The sequence below is a fragment of the Diaphorina citri genome, unplaced genomic scaffold (genome assembly GCF_000475195.1).
Source record: "Diaphorina citri unplaced genomic scaffold, Diaci psyllid genome assembly version 1.1 scaffold2229, whole genome shotgun sequence".
Classification (NCBI taxonomy): domain Eukaryota; kingdom Metazoa; phylum Arthropoda; class Insecta; order Hemiptera; family Psyllidae; genus Diaphorina; species Diaphorina citri.
The window spans coordinates 15,788-31,681 of NW_007379654.1; positions in this window are offsets into that span (position 1 = coordinate 15,788).

A 15,894-nucleotide genomic window follows, 5' to 3' on the forward strand; every position below is an offset into this window, starting at 1 on the left:
CCACTACTCCGACCGCCACAATGCCGGAGGTTCTTCACCTTGGAGACTCGAAGTCCGGTCTCCGGATCAGGAGGTGAGCTCTGTGACCGCGTGCGGCACAGTCCGGATATATCCGTCTGAAATGAAGGAGAGAGGAAAAGCATGTTGAATATTTTTGAATTTTTCGAGCTTGAAAAAACATGGGTACCTATCAAAACTGCATCTTGAAAATAGGTTGTTTTTTTTTTTTGTAAGAGTCTATGAACCACAAAAAAGAAATAAAAATAAAAAAAATAAATAAATAAATGTGAAGAAGAAAAAAAAGGCCAAGTTCCTAACCACAAATGTCGACCTATAAAAGTGGTGAGATCAGAAAATTGAGACCAAGCCTGCATTCTCAGTGTTTACTATCTGCTAAAAATGCTGAATCTCAATTCCTTCAAAGTTCTCTCATATTTCATTTGTTGCTACTCGAGTAAAATAGCTACTCAATTGTCCTCACGAGGCTGAGTGCATCTCACAATCCAAGCACAGAGCTGAAAAAACTTCGAACCTGGGACGTCCTAACCCTAGTGGCATACAAACTCGTCCACGGACGTTGTTACTTATTCCACGAATTTGTCACTTGTAATTGGTCCAGTGGTAACGCGCTTGCTTGCCATGCAGAAGGTCCCGGGTTCGAATCCCAACATCGACAAAAATTTGTACTCGGTTTTCGATTGCAAATATTTCAACAGGTTACTTTCTGGTGTTCTCGTGTTGACCCAGCACCTAAATGGGAAGTATTGTGTCTCTTCTCGTTTTAGGTGATGAATAACGTGGTGACATTAGTTTTTCGTTATCTTACATTTTTGAGGTGTTGGGTATAGGGGGTGTTCAAACTGTGTCCGTACACCCAGGACCTTAAAAGTAAAAGATAACGAAAAACTAATGTCACCACGTTATTCAGCACCTAAAACTACACGAAATTGATATTTCACATCCCTTGTTTAGTACTTACCAGCTTACCACTTACCAATAATAACAAAAGATTATAGGGTTCCCCATAAATTCGAGGTAGATATTAAAAATTAAATAAAAAATAAAGGTTTTTCATTTGAATTTCTCGAGAAATGACTACTTTTACACAAAAAGTGCCCCTTCCCGGGGTTCGAACCTGGATTTGACATCACGGCCCTTTCCTACCTTTAGAAGAAAATGGAAATTCAAAATTCCAAGCCGTTCAAAAGTTACGAGGGGTTCGTTAGGACCCCTGTGCCATGCTGTACATTTTCGAAAATATGTTGTTTTTTTATTATTATTATTTTTTTTTTCGCCCGTGATTTCTTTTGAGGGGAACAACTTGGCAGGGCTTTTTATGTCACGAAGTGCTATTTTTTGGGGGGATTTCATAACTTTTTGTAGAAACTTAGCATAATGTGACATATTAGCGCAGGAATGCCAGTAACCTGTTGTGAGAAGTCTCTAACCCTCCTTAATGAGTAATGATAGTACATAGTAACACTGATATCTGCTTTTTTTTTAATTATTATTATTATTATTATCATTGTCATGGTCATGGTCATGGTCATTGTCATTATTATTATTGTCATATATTATGGTTATAATTATGTACGTATTAGGTACGCCTACGTCATAGGTTTGAATAGTTGGAATTTGACTCCAGAAACCGTATCTAATTCTGATTGGTTAACAGTAATTATACGTCATAGCTTGAGTCAAAAATTAACTTTTCATAATGAGCGTGGGTGGCATCCACAAGGGGATCGGCATTCGAGATCAGACAAGGTTCCGGGTAACATAGACGACGAACGAGTGCGAACGTACGGCAGCCATGAGGGCCAGAGCTGAATTAGAAAAATATTATAATCTGTGATAATTAATTAACTGTAAATTTGTCTAGTGTTTTAATGTATTTTAAATGTTCCTCAATAAAGTCTGTTTCTGATTTATGTTAACTAAAATACAGTGTCCGTTGTCACTCATTTGTAGGAACATAACAATCATTAATGTACAACTCTTTATCATAATAATACCCAATAGATAATAATAATAATTAAAACAAATAAATAAATGTACCTTGTTCATAATAATTAATCACCTTTATATGAGTGTCTATGTTATTTCGAGAATCCACCACAGAGCTCTGGTGAATTTTGATAGTCGCCAAAAAACAAAAACAAGCAGCAGTAGCAGTTGAAAATGATAATAAAAAAAAAATCTGGTGTGAACATCACACGACTTTCCTTATCCTATTGAATGATGCTTATTTGAGTGTTCTTTTACCCTAACTCAGATATTAAATAGGTATTTCAGTCACACAATTCTTCACAAAAGATGATTGAAGTGAGATTTCTACCTATAATAAAAAAGTGCGACCTAAAACTCGTTTTCCTAGAAAAAAATCTAACCAGAAGTACACAGTTTTATATACAGGGTGAACACGAAAAACGTTACCAAAAATAGGGTAGATTCCTGAGGTCATTTGCAACAAAAATATTCTATAACATTTTTTTTCCGATCTAGTTTTAATTTATAAATTTCCCTGATCAGCATTTTCTTTTAAATTTTCAAGAGGCAATTTGACCAGTAAAAAAGGTCGAATCTGCTGGCCGCGGCACGGGAAATATATCCCTGAAGTCTCAGCTTTCCAACAATACCAGTTTTGTCCCAATATGAATATTTTGGCAATATCACGATTCGCGAAAAATTTCGCGAAGTCAGCAAATTGGGTGCCAACTTTGGTTTCTTAAATAAGAACCCCAATTATATATTTTTTATTGCATATTCGTTTTCTACGTTAAATTTAAAGTATAATCGACTACAGTCCACGTCAACTGGGAAGTCCGATGGAAGCGCATGGAGGGGAACCGCAACTTCTCAACTGTAAGTCGGACAGTTCTAAAAGTTTCACCATTGGATTCGGCGTGAAAAATCCCATGGGATCAATTGTTCACATGCTTACTTGTTAATCAACGAGCTATTTTTTGACGAGTGCGCACCCAAAGGTCATCGGACTTCCCAGTTGAAGTGGACTATATAGAAGTCCTAGCGGATCCCTTGTAACTTTTGAGCGGCTTGGAATTTAGAAGTCCTAGCGAACCCCTTGTAACTTTTGAGCGGCTTGGAATTTAGAAGTCCTAGCGGATCCCTTGTAACTTTTGAGCGGCTTGGAATTTAGAAGTCCTAGCGAACCCCTTGTAACTTTTGAGCGGCTTGGAATTTAGAAGTTCTAGCGGATCCCTTGTAACTTTTGAGCGGCTTGGAATTTAGAAGTCCTAGCGAACCCCTTGTAACTTTTGAGCGGCTTGGAATTTAGAAGTTCTAGCGGATCCCTTGTAACTTTTGAGCGGCTTGGAATTTAGAAGTCCTAGTGAACCACTTGTAACTTTTGAGCGGCTTGGAATTTAGAAGTCCTAGCGAACCCCTTGTAACTTTTGAGCGGCTTGGAATTTAGAAGTCTTAGCGAACCCCTTGTAACTTTTGAACGGCTTGGAATTTAGAAGTTCCGTTTTCTTCTAGAGATAGGAAAGAGCCCATGGAAATTTGATGGTGATGTCAAAATCCAGGTTCGAAACCCGGAAGTGACACTTTTTGTATAAAAGTAGTAATTTCAAATGAGAACCCCTATTTTTTATTTCATTTTTGAAATCTACGTCGATTTCGTGGGGAACCGAATAATCTTTTGCTATTATTGGTAGGTAAGTGGTACCTAAGTACGGGAGGCGAGATTTTTTTCATCCTGAACAAGGGATGTGTAAAATACGTTTAGTTTTAGGTGATGAATAACGTGGTGACATTAGTTTTTCGTTATCTTACATTTTTGAGGTGTTGGGTATAGGGGGTGTTCAAACTGTGTCCGTACACCCAGGACCTTAAAAGTAAAAGATAACGAAAAACTAATGTCACCACGTTATTCATCACCTAAAACTAAAACTAAACGTATTTTACACATCCCTTGTTCAGGATGAAAAAAATCTCGCCTCCCGTACTTAGGTACCACTTACCTACCAATAATAGCAAAAGATTATTCGGTTCCCCACGAAATCGACGTAGATTTCAAAAATGAAATAAAAAATAGGGGTTCTCATTTGAAATTACTACTTTTATACAAAAAGTGTCACTTCCGGGTTTCGAACCTGGATTTTGACATCACCATCAAATTTCCATGGGCTCTTTCCTATCTCTAGAAGAAAACGGAACTTCTAAATTCCAAGCCGTTCAAAAGTTACAAGGGGTTCGCTAAGACTTCTAAATTCCAAGCCGCTCAAAAGTTACAAGGGGTTCGCTAGGACTTCTAAATTCCAAGCCGCTCAAAAGTTACAAGAGTCCCTATACCTGGACTACGGAGAAGAGAGGACCCTTCAATCTTTACCTCAGGTGATATTCGTGGACCTGCATACTCCAAATCAACACTGCCCATTGCCATGGACATATTCAATAAACATGCCTCGGCCCTGGACATTGCTGACAATATCGGGGTTTTCAAAGAGAAAACAAAAGCAATTCTCTATATCTGAGCAATGCCTAGGATAAACGTATTATAGTATATTTAAAGTATTGTAGCCCTAAGTTTATCTATTTTTTATTGTAAAATGTACTATACCTATCCATTGATTTTGTAATTGCCTTGAAAGGGGCGTAAAATCAATTATAAAAACAATTAAAAAAAAAAAAAAAAAAAAAAAAAAATACTGCATTCTAGCCCCCGCCCCGCTTACTAGTACCTTGCGACACATGAAGTTGTTTTTATTTATTTCACGTCCCTACATAACACACTAATAATCTTGGTAGGTATTCTTGGTTTTACTTACTTGCAAGAGCATGTTAGCAAAGTTGGAGTTGGTGAATTTGAAATGCCTTTTGTCGTAGAATTTCAGCAATGCTGGACTGTAGGGATGGTTTTCTTTCAAATGGAGATAATGAACCTCCGGCTCGTTGGTAGTGTGACCGCACTCCTCACAAACATACATCTGAAAATTCAGACAGAATAAATCAAGAGGTTCAAGATGGAAAAAATAGAGAATAATAATAATAATAATAATAATAATAATAATAATAATAATAATAATAATAATAATAATAATAATAATAATAATAATAATAATAATAATAATAATAATAATAATAATAATAATAATAATAATAATAATAATAATAATAATAATAATAATAATAATAATAATAATAATAATAATAATAATAATAATAATAATAATAATAATAATAATAATAATAATAATAATAATAATAATAATAATAATAATAATAATAATAATAATAATAATAATAATAATAATAATAATAATAACAATAACAATAACAATAACAATAACAATAACAATAACAATAACAATAACAATAACAATAACAATAACAATAACAATAACAATAACAATAACAATAACAATTAACAGTAATATCAAAGATATTTGAGTGCTGCATTTTTTCACACATTTCCAAGTTCGTGTATAACAAGATTTCGCCTGCCCAGCATGGTTTTATGCAGAGAAAGGTTGACGTGATATACACCGATATCCACCGCGCTTTTGATCAAGTTTCTCATGATGTGCTCCTCAGAAAATTGGTACTGTTCGGATTCTTTTCCTATTTAAATAGGGTCGGCGTTGAGACATTACTTTTAACAACAGCCGCCATAAAAGCCAGCATTGTTCCAAGTCACTTATCTCCGGTTCAACTGATTTTGATGATTTTTTTAACCTGATCTACTTTCGCACCCCAATATACAGGGTGTCCCAGAATTTATGCTCCCTCCATTTGTCTCAGAGCCCGTTTGAAATTAAAAAGAAAAAACGTATTTCTTTGATTTTTGATGCGCAGATTTTGGCAAATTGTAATATTGCTCGATATCGACATCAATTGCAAACAACCGTACATGCAGGAATGCACAGAAAGATGCGCAGTAATCTGTTGAGAGAATCCTCCTTGGTAAATCTATCTATAGGTTACACTGCCGGGCAGTGAAAGCGGGACACCCCTATTTTTATTTGGTTTTTCTCAAACTACTGTTCGGTGTTCAATTTTATTATTATTATTTTTTTTTCTTCTGTAAAACCATTATTGATGTTTTTACTTTCCTTCCTATAGGAAGGAAAGTAAAAACATAGGAAGGAAACTTTCCTTCCTATAGGACCTTCCTATAGGAAGGAAAGTAGGTAATGTAATCGGGTCAAATTTTAGGTGGTCAGTTTTTAGTTCCAAAACACGTTTTGAGGTCCCTAGAGCCTAAATACAAAGTTTCAGCCATTGGTTCTTGTGTGTGTGTGTGTGTGTGTGTGTGTGTGTGTGTGTGTGTGTGTGTGTGTCTATCTGTAAACAAGATATCTCAAGAACGGTAAAAGCTAGAGACTTGAAATTTAGTATGCAACTGTCAAATGTGACAAGGATGCGACACATAACTTTTGGTTAAGATTGGTGCAACGCTTGGCGGTATTTCGGCCGCTTTTTGGCGGTTTTCAGTGTAATTCAATAATATCTCGGGAATGGTATGGGTATGAGCTAAAAACTTAAAATTTGGTATGTAGTCCACAAATGTGACAAGGATGCAACACAAAACGTTTGGTTAGGATAGGTACTGCGGTTGGCGGTATTTTGACAGCTTTTTGGGGGTTTTCGACGGTTTTCAGCGATACTGACTAAACGGTTAGAGATATTGTAAAAGTTACAATAGAACAACACCCAACATCGTTCAATAGGATAAGGAAAGTCGTGTGATACCAGATTTTTTGCTGTAAAGTTTAAAACTTATTCCACAAGACCACATATTTACATACTCTGTGAGTAAAAAATGAGAAATAAGGATCAGTTTCATGCTGAAAATGCAGTTACCGCAACTTTTTTTTCTCCTCAATATTTTTACACCATTTTTAAACCAGGTGCTTTAGAAAAGAACACAGAACAATAATTTACTAGAACCCTGGACCCTAGCCGGAACTTTTTTTTAAAAGTCCATTTTTTGCCCTATAAAGCTAATGGTAAAGAAAGTAAAAAGGAACGATCTTTAAAAAGCTCCAGTAGTAAATTCATGTTCTGTGTTCTTTTCTAAAGCACCTGGTAAGAGAAAAAAATTTACGGTAACATTTATCTCCAAAAACATAGGTACCTACATTTTCAGCATAAAACTGTTTTTTGTTTTTAATTTTTCTTTTTTTACTCACAGGGTAAGTAGGTATGCGGTCCTGTGGAATAAGTTTTAAACTTTACAGCAAAAACATTAATATGGTTTTAACAAAAAAAAAAAAAAAAAAAAAAAAAAGGGGGGTCCGGCCGAAAATTTGTTTTTTCGGTCACCAAAAGTTCTCCCCTCAGTTTTCGAGGTCTCAATGTGTTTTTACAATCACCTTATGGTGCCTGACAATGTCAGAGAATAAAATCTTTTAACCTAATTTTTGTTTGTCCGATATCAATTCGCCTACCTTTGGAAACTTATTATGTACCTTATTACAGTTATTACATATCGGTAAACTGGAGTGGGGTTACTTTGCACCATTGAGGGCAACTTTGCACCACCACGAAAAAAAAAAAAAAAAAAAAAAAAAAAAAAAATCAAATGAGTATGCAGAAAGTCATAGAATATGAGGTGGAATGCGCTAAATTTTTTTACGATTTTCCATGACTTTTTGCCCGATTTTCAGATTCCATGACTTTTCCAGTTTTTCCAGGTCGCGTATAACATCTTAAACGGGCCTAGCGTCAGGTGTTGCATTGCACAGGTAACTTATCAAGTTATACATGTGTGTAATGTGTAGACGCTAGTAAGTCCTGTACTGCAAAGAAGCCCCTTACTATGGCGTGTTTCCACTCACACGGCATGATGTTTCCATTTGTTTAAATGTAAACAGATCATTATACTTCTATTTTATATTTTCAACTTATCATTGTCTTCAGCCGTTTTCCCAGACTTGTTTAAGATCACTAAAGTAACCCCAGTACCTAAAAAATCCCAGAATATATTTGCGATTTCTTTAAGTCACCTTTGTATGTGAAAATGTGTATGCTATTTCGAGAATCCACCATTATGGGATAACCCCATATTTAGCTCTCACGATTATTAGTGCCTACCTACTCGCACAACTTCGAGAAGCTACAGCAACATAACTATACAGGGTGTTTAAATAAAAATTTGCCACCTGAAATCTTGAGAACCATTTGGATTTAGGAAAAACGCTAAAACACGTACCTAATTCTTCATTTTCAAGGGGATTTTAAGGGGATCTCAATTTTCAGCACTATCAGATTTGTGATACATCATATCAAAGGCCTTAAAGAACGCAGTACTTTGGTAAAAGTTTGAGCTCAATCTGACAACCAGGGCCGGAGTTATGATCAATTCAAATTTTCAATTTTCCATGTTCTCTCGCCAATAGGGGAAGTAACAAGAATTGGAAATAAATTTTGATCGGTGATTTGTGCTTCAAATAGGTCCCACTAATGGTTCATATTGAAATTCAGTCCCCCCCCCCCAAAAAAAAAAAAAAAAAAAAAAAAAAAAAACACTTTTTTGCCCCCCGGAACCCAAGGGGGGAACACCCCCCCAAAAAAAAAAAAATGAAACATCCATTTTGAGCCCCGGAGACCATCAGGGTCGAAATTCTAAATTTAATTTTTTGGGTCTGAAATTCAATATGAATCATTAGTGGAACCTATTTGAAGCACAAATCACTAATTAATATGAATTTTCAATTTTTGGTGCTTCCCCTATTGGCGAGAGATCATGGAAAAATTAAAATTTGAATAGGCCATAACTCCGGCTCTGGTTATCGTATTGAGCTCAAACTTATACCAAAGTATTACGTTTTTTAAGGCCTTTGATATGATGTATCCCAAGTAGGGGGTTACTATTTAACATTTTAAAGTTGACCCTCCTAATAGTGCCGAAAAATTGAGATCTACTTAAAATAGGTTTCCCTTGAAAACAAAGAAATAGGTAGGTACGTGTTTTAGGATTTTTCCAAATTCCAAACGGTTCTCGAATTTTCAGGGGTGGCAGACATTTTTTTAACACCCTGTATGTATGTATAAATACATTTCTAGCTTCTAGGTATGTTGTTATAATAACGAATTAATTATTTGTTATGCTATATTTACAGTAACATGAATAAATGATAAATAGTATTTTGTAGATAAGTAAGTAATTATGACAATTATTATTGGGAGTGTACTAGGCAGTCCCGTTCTGAATCTTAATTAAAAATAGAAATACAGAAATCACAGCTAAGATAATAATTATAAACTAAAAAAAAAAAAAAAAACACAAACCTCTCTGTCATTTTTTTTTTCAAAGATTAAAGTAATAAAAAAATGATAATAATACAAAGTCTCCTTGTGAAATATTATTAATTTATTATTTAATATTATACCCTTGTGGCTCGCAGCGGGCCGCACAATTTGACCAGGCGGGCCGCATGCGGCCCGCGGGCCGCCAGTTTGACATGCCTGCTCTAGTTTCTTATAGCCTATACCTCTAGTTTCTTATAGTAGGCTAAGTAAAAGTTCAGACACTTTTTTAGAGTCGGCCCCAGGGGGGCCAACTTTTTAAATGACTTTAAGGCGGTTTTTGACCTAACAATCTTGGCTAGGAAAATTGTTTAACTTTGAATAAGAAGAAAAAAAATCCGACCATTCTTCGGCCACCTACTTGATCTACGAGGTGCTGTAGAAGAACCTTAACTTAACATAAATTAAAGTTGGACCACACCATCATGAAGGAAATTTTGTGTACTTTAATTTCGTAGGACGCAAGGTTTAGGAGTTACAAGCGAAAAACTGAAAAAAAAAATTGCGAAATTTCGGCCGTTTTCTGGCGGTTTTTCCACCGTTAAAAGATCTCCCCTTAACTCTCAAGGTCTCAATTTTAGTTGCGAAATTTCGGCCGTTTTCTGGCGGTTTTTCCACCGTTAAAAGATCTCCCCTTAACTCTCAAGGTCTCAATTTTAGTATTACACTTCCCCCACCATACCTAAAGATCCTATGGAAAAAAATCGTTTACCCTAATTATTGCAAGGTGAACCTCCTCTATCCATTAGACTAAAGTGTCAATCACTTAAAAGTTCACTTCAACCTTTTTAAAAACAATAGATTTATACCTGGAATTAGGGTCATTTGACAAAACCGTGAGTTTAAACGGTGTGTCCTACGAAATTAAAGTACCTACACAAAGGATGGTGTGGTCAAACTTTAATTTATGTTAAGTTACGGTTCTTCTACAGCACCTCGTAGGTCAAGTAGGTGGCCGAAAAGTGGTCGAATTTTTTTTTTTCTTTTTCTTCTTCAAAGTTAAACAATTTTCCTAGCCAGCATTGTTAGGCCAAATAACCGCCGAAATACGGCCGAAAATGATAATTACTATTACTCTAAAATCTAAATGATATACCTATAGGTATATACATATATATAAATTTAAAGAGAAGTTTATTATATGTATATGTATAATATATTCCGAATCGGTTTTTTTTCTGAATACCTATAGGTCCTATAGTATCGTTCTGTTCTGAGTATAAAAAAGAGAAAGCCATTGCTTTCCCTTTAAATCTTTGTTCAATGATTGCAAGATTTCAAATATAGGTACCCATTATTTTTAGTCTGGATTTCTTGAAACATTAATCTCGGAAGGCATGAGAAAAAATGCCCCAACTTCAATATCAAACTTGAGCCAACAGACTACTATCTGTGTGTTCGAAAAATTCGAGATTTTTAAAAAAAATAGCTCAACATGAATTAAGTGTTTAAGACTTTAGTTTAGATTATGTTTAGTTTGTAGTCTTAGTTTAATGTTCAATGTATAATGGATGTATCCGTCAATAAATGTAAAAAAAATGAAGAATATGTAAATAAGTACTTACATACTTCAGCAATATGATGCGTGGAATTTAATCTTTTGATTAAAAATAGCTAATGAGATTACTTAATCCACCAATCCTCATTTTAAAATAAAATGAAGTCTTGGTTGATTTTATTTGTTCTTTCAACAGTGGACTTATACTACCAGGACGGGATAACATGAGTAATTTTCTTTGAATAAAATAAACAAAAACAAATCAGACATTCTAGGAACTTATACATTTCCATACAGTATGTAGTGCTATAAAATAGTGCGAAATGTTTTCTTTGAATAAAATAAACAAAAACAAATCAGACATTCTAGGAACTTATACATTTCCATACAGTATGTAGTGCTATAAAATAGTGCTGTAGAGAGTGACTGGAGTATTGTGTGATAAGAAGATGAACTTGAGGATAAAGGGAAAAGTGTACACCAGTGGTGAGATCGGCAATGATGTTTGGGGCAAAAACGTGGGCGATGAAAAAGGTACATAGGTACATGAGAAGAGATTGGAAGTCGCAGAAATGAGAATATTGAGGTGGAGTTGCGGAGTAACGAGGTTGGACAGGATCAGGAATGAAGTCATAAGGAATAGGATAAAAGTAACGGAAGTGTCAAGGAAGATCCAGGAGAGGAGAAATAGGGAAAAGAGTTGATAGAATGGAAGTGAGGGGGAGAAAAGGGCGAGGGAGGCCAAAGAAAACGTGGAATGATTGTGTGAATCAAGACGTGAATGAGACAAATTTAACAGGGCATGAGGTACACAATAGGGCTGCCTGGAAGTTACTGAAAATGTTTTTTTTTATGTGGTTTTAAAATTCTCAAAAAAAAAAAAGAAGCCGAAGTCAGGAAAATGGCTAAGAGATATGTTGTTGGAAGCAATGCCGTTGTCAGTGTTTTTCTGGTGCACCCTGTATTTTCTACCTAGTTTCAAATTTTTTTACATTTTTTCCAGCAGTAGGGTAGCAGTATTATAATAGTGGAGGTGATTTATCTTCTATTTAGTGTGAAACAGCCAGCCGCAGAATCAATACTGAAAAAAGCAAAACATTTTTTACATTTTTTCCAGCAGTAAGGTAGCAGTATTATAATAGTGGAGGTGATTTATCTTCTATTTAGTGTGAAACAGCCAGCCGCAGAATCAATACTGAAAAAAGCAAAACAAGGAAAAACAAATTAGTATTGGTGTACTTTGAATCTTTTCTTTCCCTTTGGATTTTTTTTTCTTTTTTTTTACCATATGAAATAATGATAATGACACAAACATGGTTATGTGCAAATTCCCTCAAGATATTGTTCACCGATTCTTTTTTTTTACCATATGAAATAATGATAATGACACAAACATGGTTATGTGCAAATTCCCTCAAGATATTGTTCACCGAACGACAGTGAGGTCCACGTTTTTTAACTCGACAGTTCTGCTTTTGGTTTGGATGAATGTTTGTTTCGCTATAACTCGCAATGAAATTTGGTATGGGACTTTAAAATATTGTTACGTGTACAGTCCACTTCAACTGGGAAGTCCAATGACCTTTGGGTGCGCACTCGTCAAAAAATAGCTCGTTGATTAACAAGTAAGCATGTGAATAGTTGATCCCATGGGATTTTTCACGCCGAATCGAATGGTGAAACTTTTAGAACTGTCCGACTTACAGTTGAGAAGTTGCGGTTCCCCTCAGTGCGCTTCCATCGGACTTCCCAGTTGACGTGGACTGTACATTTTTAATAAAATTGAAGCCGAACAAATGCTGCAAAGGTGTTGGACCTCGGTGTACGCATAAACATGGAAGTTGGAGACTGATTTCAAGGTTTACGATTGTAACTAGTTCTGTTTAAATTCTACCAGGTTGCGCTACCAGTATCATTTTGATTTTACTTCTCAAGGCTTCACGTTCAGGGTGTGGTTATGTACCGGGTTGAGATGAGTTTGGACGGGGTGAGATAGGATATTGTTTCTACAGTTTTGCATTGGAGTGGTAACTTGAGCAAGGATAGCGTGGGAGTGTTGGGTATTTTTTTCTAACCCTCTGTCCCGGCGGCAATGTTTAAAATTTATTTTATATTTATTTTTGTTTCCTTTGTAATTTGCTTGTTTGTAATATCTAATATAAATGAAAAGTATAATATAAACGTGCAAACTCGAGATAAAAAGTAAAAAATGAATTCAGATTGTACAAGTTGCGGAAAAAAATTAAAATTTCGAATTTCCCGCCAACTTTACACGCTCATGAAGGCTCTGTTAGGTTACCACATCATTTTCCACACGCCAAGAAAGGACGGGAATGGCCTATCTCAACCCGGTACATAAACACACCCTCATAGTTCATACATGATACCTAAATAGCTAGTTACCTACTCTGAAGTCTCTAGACGCGTTTTGTAACAATATCATTAAAATTTGGGGTCTCTGAACTGAGTGGGGTCCATTTTGAGTCCAAAATTTCCAAATTCTATCGCCCAATACATCCTATGAGTATCTTATTACTATTATTATTATTTTATTCTTATTATAGCTGCGGATTATACGGCCGATATGGCATTCTACATACAGATTACTAAGGATGTACAGATGTACACCATAAAAAATACCCAATTGTAGCAGCTATGTCTACATGCAATTTATTAGAAATACAGCCCAATATACAATATATATAATAGTAGATCTGTCATATGACAGGTTTCAGCAGAACCTTCTCCAGCTTTCTCGATCTTGGGCATCATTCTTCGTAGATCTGTCATATGACAGGTTTCAGCAGAACCTTCTCCAGCTTTCTCGATCTTGGGCATCATTCTTCATTTGCAGGGTGGTTCGTGATTTGCGAACCACGCTTAAATCTCAGAAACGGCTGGGAATTAAGGAATGAAATAAACGGCATCATGTAGATGAAATTTTGATGATTAAAATGGCTTTTTTTAAATTTGGGTGGTTCGTGATTTGCGAACCACGCTTATATCTCAGAAACGGCTGGGAATTAAGGAATGAAATAAACGGCATCATGTAGATGAAATTTTAATGATTAGAATGGCTTTTTTTAAATTTGCAATTTTTTTTGCAAAACGGCCCATTTTTTGCCAAATATAGGTCTTTCTTATGGGAACCCCCATTTTTTATTTAATTTTTGGAATCAGCATAAAATTTTAATTGAAAAAATGTATTCACTCGAAAAAATTTGCACCAACAGCCCAATAGCAGGGTTTATATTTATACGCTTTTCCCGGAATGAAATTCCATGACTATTCCAGAAAATTTCCATGAGTTTTCCAGAAAATTAGGGGGCGGAGGTACTTAAAAATCATCAAGTTATATCTTGTAATATCAAATGAAAGCGAGAGTCGTCTGCTGCAGGAGGATTTGAGTGCTGTGGACACATGGCTGAAGGAGATCCAACTTCAATTCCAGATTACATAATGTAAAAATACTCGTAGGTTCAGCTTTTAGCTTTTAGAAGACATTACTTAAAAGGGAAAAAAATCTGTATCGGTAAAATTATAATAATTGTGTTTAGAATAATAATTATAAGTTTTACTAGTGGTTGACCCGTCCTTTGTACGGGACCACACACAGACACACACACATCACCTACACTACACAAGTACACACATACACACACCACACCCATCCACTACCACACACACACACGGTCGCGCTACGCGCTCCCTGACATGTCCCACAGTGCAGCATAATAGGCATAACTTTGAACCGCCGCCATTTTGAATCAAGATGGAATGTGAAAATTTCAACCCGGAGTACTCTTCTTAACAACCACAAAAAATTTCATCAAAATCGGTCGAGCCGTTTTCTCGTGAAAAGAGGACAACCAAAGGCCTATTTAGCGTGACAGACAGACATACATACACACATACAGATTACAGACAGAAATTTTTTAAATGTGATTTTTGGAATCGTGGATGCATAAGGAGTAAGAATAACTAAAAATTTCACGATTCTAAGCAATGTTTTTTTAAAAGATGAGTGTTTCACCGCCGTTTTTATTTCGTAGCGATGAAACAACTGCTACATTGGACGCTTGTGGTCTGTGTCGAAGACTGCCCATCCCATAGTATGCCTTCCATCAGATGTACAGACAAATCTACAATTTTATTTATATAGATTCTTTCATTCTTTACAAAAGTGGCATATTCTTCATCTTATATTATAAAATCAAGGGGTGGCAACTATTATTTCAGGGGTGGCAACTATTATTTTAAACACCCTTTATATATATACAGGGTGTCCACCAATGTATGACCCACTCAAATTGCTCCGAATCAGTTGAAGTTTTAGAAAAATAAAAAAAACCGTATTATCTCTTTGATTTTTGCAAAGAATTTTTTGGCAATATTGAAATTCGCGAACAAGTTTGCAAGAACCGCGAACTTGGTACCAACTTTGGAATTTCAAATGAGAACCCCAATTTTTTATTGCATATTATTATTCTACGTAAAATTTCATGTACAATCGACTACTCATTAATTTTTTTTTTTGCAATTCGCGAGATCGCGTATTTTGCGAAATATCGCGAACATTCAACTCACTGAAATGTACCTGTGTGACACATCATTTCACGTCGTTTTTCCTTCATAAATCATGTGGTAACATCAGATTTTGGATCAAGACCATTTTTTGCGAATTCGCGAAATTTCCAAAGTTTGCAAATATACAAAGTGATTGAAATGAACTATGTGACAAATCATTTCACAATGTTTTTCCTTCATAAATCATGTGGTAACATCAGATTTTGGATTAAGACCATTTTTCACGAATTTACGAAATTTGCAAAGTTCGCAAATCGACAAAGTTATTGAAATTTCGCGAATTCGCGAAAAATGGAATCAATTCGATATCTGATGTTACCTCATGATTTATGAGGGAAAAACATTGTGAAATGATATGTCACAATTGTCACACAGGTACATTTCAGTTAGTTGAATGTTCGCGATACTTTGCGCAAAAAAATAAAAGAATAGTCGATTGTACATGAAATTTTACGTAGAATAATAATATGCAATAAAAAATTGGAGTTCTCATTTGAAATTCCAAAGTTGGTACCAAGTTCGCGGTTTTTGCC